We start from the raw sequence: 7,958 nt of genomic DNA, 5'->3' as shown, positions 1-7,958 counted from the left end.
CAAATCTTTCAAATAGAATAAATACAAAAGACATTTTGTTTATGAATGCTTTCAAGTTGTGATATTGTGGTAGACTTTTAATGATATTTTGCATAGCCTACCTTCTTTCAATGTTGTAATATCTGTGCTTTTGTAAAAACAGATTTTTGTTCCTTCTAAATCTGCTTGATTTTTTTCCTTCCGTCAGATCATTAAATAACTACATGAAATAATTTAAACGTATTCAGAATTATAAAATGTTGGAGAAAAGAGATTACGCCATATACTTTGCTCATTTAAGATTTTTTTTTAAAGTCAATGATGACGCCGTAGATTTTAATTTATGTTTGTATTACCATTTATATTATTTAAATGAATAACTGCAATCCCTTTATCATAATATTTGAATTGCATGAATATTTTTAAAAAGACGTAATGATTACCTGCTGTTTATATGTTTCAATATCAGTGAAATTATATACAATTATTGGCTTTTGACGAGGTTAATACAGTGATTTCTCAAGTTTTTACTCGATTTATCCCTTGTCTCAACTGTTGATTATTTTAATTCAATTTCAGTTCTTCATTTGTCAAAACTCCATTATGACCTCAAATATTCTTGCTTCCCTCTGAAATATCTATTATGACGTCACGAAAAAGGCGACAATGCCGAGACGTAGCGTTGAAATAACACATCTTTTTGCAAGTCGTTCGAAAAGAAGAATTAAAATTGTATTTCTAATGCAATTATTTTGTAACAATTGTTCTGATTGGATGACAGCAAGCGTAAAATTCTCTATCTTCTTGTCTGTAACTAAGGAAGCCGACATTTTGAATTTCGGAATGTATTGACATGCTATTTCTACAATAATAAACAAAAAAACTCACTTGTTGCGCTTAAAAATCTTCTTTTTATCAAATTTTATTACATTCTGAAGCGGCACAGAAGCCAGAAAACGCCCAGTGTTTATGTTTGATGCCGGTAGCATACCTACGACGTCACCTATTGTAGGGACCAAAGAAGATAACATCTTTTCGCGGAATTTTCTTAAATGAAAATTTTTTTGTCTGTATGTCGGCTGCTGAAGTATATGATAAAAAAAAAATACATGACATATTACTATGACAGGCTCGAGGGATGATTTTGACCATGGGTTGGTAAAAAAAAGCACATGTTAAGTTATGTGACAGAAGTTATACAGACAAGAAAAGCCTTTATTAAAATTTAAAACATTTATCGTCTGTATAATTTGTTGATCATTTTTAACAATATATTTTCTTGTTACAAATATTTATTGTTTTTTCTACTCAGATATGTTTTTTCACTAAAATGTATCACTGAGGTTTATCTTCCGGAATTAGCAGAATGACGTCGAAATGCTTTGCGATAACGTTAAAGGAAGGCGTTTCATAATAACCGGAAGCAGTTGATAACAAAAGTCATATCACATGTCTGAGAAGATTCTCCAAATTTAATGAATAAATGTATGCACAAATAAGTTTTATAAAAGGATACAACTATACCATTATTTTCTATAAGTATATGATAATTCATTGTATCAACTGAAATCAATAGTCAACTTTTGTTTAATTATATGACTTTTATCCTTCTCCAAATTTCTAGTATTTGATCAAGGTATTCTTCCCTCTGTGTTTATACTAAATATATCATGTACTTTTGCAGATTTTTTTTTCATAAGTTAAAATATTCAATAAAGTTTACTAAAAAAATAACACACCAAAAAAAAGAGAAAAAATACACAGAAAAAAAAAGGAAAAAAAAATGGATTTACTTGACTTCATCAATATTCTTCTTTGACGTAGCCTATAATTTCTAATTCTAATGCAATTTGGATGTAACAATTTTTTTCATTGGCTAAAAGTTGCCGTCAAATCCGCAGTTGACCAGGCGTAACTAAGGAGGGACCCGCCATTTTGAATTGATGAATCAACAAATGTTCGATTACTACTATATAATCGGAAATAAAACAACACCTACCTCGAATTCGCCGTTTTAATGTAATTTTATCCGAATTTGAAGCGTACAGTTAACGTAATAACCTCCAGTTTGTAAGTTTTCATTTGAATGACGTCACGTTTAGCCATGACGTCTATGTGCCAAAATCATTCATAAAGTTTCGCGTATTTTTTTTTATTTGACAAATTTGGACATTTTTTCAAGTTTTATCTTAATTTTTCTTTTTGTAATGCATTAGAATCGGAATAACAGTACTGTAGTTGAAGAGTTGCCACCGTCAATTTTGATTTGACGGTCGCAAATCTCCGTTTTACTGTCTCCGCTACGCGTCGCCAGTAAAACTGCATTTGCGATCGTCAAATCTACAATTGACGGTGGCAACTCTTCAACTACAGTACTGTTATTCCTTAAATCTAGGTACACGGGCGGTGTTCCAAATCTTATATTAACCTCTCGTGACCTTTGCATAATTTCAGAATATTTCTTGTCATTTTTCATATCAGATGTAAACATTATAAGTCATATTACCTTATGCTTACGTAATTTGCAATGTTGTGGATAATTGCCTCACTGGCAATCAAACCACATTTCATATTCATAGATATAGGAAGATGTGGTGTGAGTGCCAATGAGACAACTCTCCATACATGCATATGCATAAATCAATGGAATTTCTTCTCCTGTTGATTCATTTTTCATTGGCAAACATTCAGTTCTTCTTGAAATATATATATATAACATGCATCGTCAAAAATCATGCTTTTCTATTTATGCTTTACAGTATTCAAATGGGATCACTTGAACGAAAGAAATCTCACATTTGAAGAAAAGAAAGAATTGATGAAACATGAACTGGTTGAAATCAAAGCTAATTTAACCGTCGACAAAAAGAATACGTCGTCTGCAATAAGGCGTAGAACATCAGCACCTGATCACAGGCACTCTGCTTCTTCATTTGGCTATGTTGGAATAATACTGCTAGTACTACCATTGGTTCTTCTTGTTTGTGCAGATTGCATCAGATGTTGTCAGCCAAAAGGGAAATCTAGAAAGAAACGAATTTGCCTGAGTAAAGAAGAAACTGGTGTTGAACTGACAGTTATGGAACTTGAAACAAAATGAACAAAATGTTTAAGGTGGTATGGGAGTCTAAAATAAAAATGATAGAATTTGTTCATACTTTGCCAGAACGTAGTATCTATTGATATATGTTGAAAAATATAATAAAAATGATAGGTCACCGTGCATTTTTCCAGCTACAGGACGTGACAAAATGACAAATTTTGTATGGATTATACAGGAAAAAACACCATTTTGTGATTAGAAACTAAACAAAAAGATAGAATTGTTAAATACTTAAGGAAAAGATAGCTTTAAGACAATGCTTTGAGAATATCAAAAGAAAAGATAGGGTCACCGTACGTTTTTTCCGGCTAAATACAAAATAGGAAAATTCCATGTAGAATCCTTCAGAAAATGCACTGTTTTAGAGTTACCTCCCCTTAAAATGCCAATTTAAAAGAAAATTAAAACCACCGAAATAAACAATATTTGCAAAAATATTAATATTTATAAGTTATATTCTTATAAATTGGTTCTTTTAAATGCAAATTCACATTAAATATCTGCATTCCTGCATCAAATTTTGCTAGCTTGATAGAAAATCTGGACCTTTGGTTCTCTGATTTTTACAATCCAAGATGGAGGAAGACACCCATACCACCTTAAGTGAAAACAATTAAATACTTTCTAACCAGAAGATTGCATCAGATGTTGTCAGCCAAAAGGGAAATCTAGAAAGAAACGAATTTGCCTGAGTAAAGAAGAAACTGGTGTTGAACTGACAGTTATGGAACTTGAAACAAAATGAACAAAATGTTTAAGGTGGTATGGGAGTCTAAAATAAAAATGATAGAATTTGTTCATACTTTGCCAGAACGTAGTATCTATTGATATATGTTGAAAAATATAATAAAAATGATAGGTCACCGTGCATTTTTCCAGCTACAGGACGTGACAAAATGACAAATTTTGTATGGATTATACAGGAAAAAACACCATTTTCGGATTAGAAACTAAACAAAATGATAGAATTGTTAAATACTTAAGGAAAAGATAGCTTTAAGACAATGCTTTGAGAATATCAAAAGAAAAGATAGGGTCACCGTACGTTTTTTCCGGCTAAATACAAAATAGGAAAATTCCATGTAGAATCCTTCAGAAAATGCACTGTTTTAGAGTTACCTCCCCTTAAAATGCCAATTTAAAAGAAAATTAAAACTACCGAAATAAACAATATTTGCAAAAATATTAATATTTATAAGTTATATTCTTATAAATTGGTTCTTTTAAATGCAAATTCACATTCAATATTTGCATTCCTGCATCAAATTTTGCTAGCTTGGTAGAAAATCTGGACCTTTGGTTCTCTGATTTTTACAATCCAAGATGGAGGAAGACACCCATACCACCTTAAGTGAAAACAATTAAATACTTTCTAACCAGAAGAAGATAAATTTATGAATTTTGAATAAAATACGAAATACAATATAATATAAATCTGTTTATACAAATTCATGATATAGGTTAGGGGCGAGCGGGTTCTCATTGCGCCTACAGCCATCCAGGTGTAAAATTAATTCGCAAATAGATACATACTAAGTATAGGTCACGAACATATTGTGAAATGGATTCAAAAGCAGCAGTTAAGTTATACTTGCTAAAATATGTACCTTTTAGCATTTGTATTAATTTTGTATAACAATGAAAATTCATCGCACCTCAAAAATTTCAAATCACAAATGCTCGCTCTTACAGTTAATAATTCATCGTATTTATAGTTAAAATGAATCGCATTCAGTTCTCAATATTATGGATTATGTTGCTTTAATTACACTTTTTGGACCTTAATCCTTTTATTTCAAATTGAAAAGTTAATTCTACTGAAATTGTGTTAAAAAAATTCTTTCAAATCATTTATTTTATATTTTCAAAATTTTAACAAACAGCTTTTCCCATCATCATTCTTTATTATACAATAGACATTCTCGCATATGACTGTAAAAATTAACTAGCTGGATTCGCACTTTTTATACACTGATAGCGCTGATTCAGTAGAGTTTGATTCACGTTATAGAAACAATTATCATAGATACCAGGACTTAAATTGGTATATACGCCAGACGCGCATTTCGTCTACAAAAGACTCATCAGTGACGCTCGAATCCAAAAAAGATAACAAGGCCAAATAAAGTACGAAGTTGAAGAGCTTTGAGGACCAAAATTCCTAAAAGTGTTGCCAAATACAGCTACGGTAATCTATGCCTGAAGTAGAAAAGCCTTAGTATCTCAATTAAAATTGAGAATGGAAATCATCAGAACCATATGAGATCTCATTTCCGCCAATTTTGATTAAAATTTGAAACGAAAATTCAACTGTGATTTTTCTATAATGGTTCAATCGTGAACAACAAATACTACGTGTTTTCTGTCGTTCAACCTGAATTACCGGTCGTTAGTAGAATATCTTTAAAAAAAGACTTTTTTGAGGTTTTATAGTTCTTGTATTTTTCGAACAAATCATTTTAAATTATCCATTAGAATCAATCGTTGTTGCCGACAGTGATTTCCATCCCATCTTTACCAAATAAATCATTTATAAAAGACTTTCTATAAAAAAAAATCCCGCGAAAATAGTGTTAAAATTAGGAACTAATTGGACAGAAGAAGAAATGGTAAACTTGAAAAAATAAAAATACCGAACTCAAAGGAAAGCTCAAACGTCCCTACGCAAATGGAAAAAAAACCACCCTAAACACATCCAATTTCCATAGGGTTTCAATGTAAATTATGAGGAATCAATGCCATAATGTTTACTACCAATCATAAACATGTACCCTAAATGGGGAATATTTGTGGAAGGTGGTACAATAAAACAAATCCTCTAAACTTTTCATGATTAAGTTTTATTGAAGATATTTGAACATCGAAGATGAAAAGACTCGAGATCTTTCTTGTTGTACTCTTTTTTTCGTCCAATCATTACCAAATAAGGGCAATTTGCTGCAGAATTTCATACACAATTTCTACGGTTAAAATAGAATAGAGAATTTCATATAAGAAGCATAATTTTATGACTTTTCTCTCTATTTTTTTAGCTGACCATTCTGACATTCTCTTCATTGAATTGAAATTCCTTGTACAAATTCGCAAAACCTTTCAAATAAATTGTTTAAGTTTCGAACATTTCGCCTAAGATTTTCAGACAAAAATATAAACAAGAGTTTGCCATCAGAATCAATCTGTTGGCGGCAAAGATTTTTTATCCAATTGTAACAAATAGTTACCAGGATTATAATTTGATACGCCAGACGAGCGTTTCGTCTACAAAACAGTAATCAGTGACGCTTAGATCAAAATAGTCCAAAAGCCAAATAAGTATAAAGTTAGAAAGCATTGAGAACCCGAAATTCCAAAAAGTTAAGCTAAATACGGCTAAGGTAATCAATGCCTGGGAGAGGAATTCTTTAGTATTTCGAATAATTCATACTTTTGCAAACAGTAAATTTATAAAAATTACCACATAATTGATATAACTGTCAACTTTTTGGAATTTTGGATTTTCAATGCTCTTCAACTTTGTACTTGTTTGGCTTTGTAAATATATTGAAATGAGCGTCACTGATGCGTCTTATTCCGTACGGTGACCTATAGTTGTTAATGTCTGTGTCATGTTGGTCTTTTGTTGACTGTTGTCTCATTGACAATCATACCACATCTTCTTTTTTTATATTATGTAAACGAAACGCGCGTCTGGCGTACTAAATTATAATCCTGGTACCTTTGATAACTATTTACACCACTGGGTCGATGTCACTGCTGGTGGACTTTTCGTCCCCGAGGGTATCTCAAGCCCAGTAGTCAATACTTCGGTGTTGACATGCATAATGTGGTCATTTCTATAAATTTCCTAATTACAAAACTTTTTCGAAATACTAAGGATTTTCTTATCCCAGGCATATATTACCTCAGCCGTAATAACTGTCAACTTTTTGGAATTTTGGATTTTCAATGCTCTTCAACTTTGTACTTGTTTCGCTTTATAAATATTTTGATATGAGCGTCACTGATGCGTCTTATGTAGACGAAACGCGCGTCTGGCGTACCAAATTATAATCCTGGTACCTTTGATAACTATCAACACCGAAGTGCTGACTACTGGGTTGGTGATAACCTCGAGAGGAAACATCGACCAGCAGAGCCATCCACCCAGTGGTATTAATATGTATTAAAGGTACTACATAAGACTTATTTATTAAAAAAGAGGGACGAAAGATACCAGGGGGACAGCTAAACTCATAAATGGAAAATGAATTGACAACGCGGGGCTAAAAATAAAAGAAGACAAACAGACGAACAATAGAACACATGACACAACATAGAAAACTAAAGAATAAGTAACACGAACCCCCCCAAGTATATTATTATAAGTGACGCTCAGATCAAAATAGTTAAAAACCAATCAATTATAAACTTGAAAAGCATTTACGACCAAAAATTCCAAAAGGTTGTTCAAGATATGGCTAAGGTTATCTAGGCCTGGAATAAGAAAATCCTTAGTTTTTCGAATAATCTATACTTTTGCAAACAGTGAAGTTATAAAAAGAAAATATAATTGATTTTCATGTCAACACATAAATGCTGACCACTGGACTGGTGATTCCCTCGGGGACGAAATGTCCACCAGCTGTGGTATCGACCAAGTGCTGTAAATAGTTATTTAAGGTACCAGGCTTATAATGTGATACGCCAGGCATGCATTTCGTCTGCAGAATGCTGATCAGTGATGTTCAGATGAAAAAAAATAGTTATCAAAGGTACCAGGATTATAATTTAGTACGCCAGACCCGTGTTTCGCGTAAATAAGATTCATCAGTGACGCTCAGATAAAAAAAAAGAAGTTAGAAAAGTCAAATTAGTAATAAGTTCAAGTTCAAGGACA

Source organism: Mytilus trossulus, chromosome 2, assembly GCF_036588685.1.
Source record: "Mytilus trossulus isolate FHL-02 chromosome 2, PNRI_Mtr1.1.1.hap1, whole genome shotgun sequence".
NCBI lineage: Eukaryota > Metazoa > Mollusca > Bivalvia > Mytilida > Mytilidae > Mytilus > Mytilus trossulus.
The sequence above is the reverse complement of the archived record's forward strand: the minus strand, read 5'-3'. Positions refer to the sequence as shown.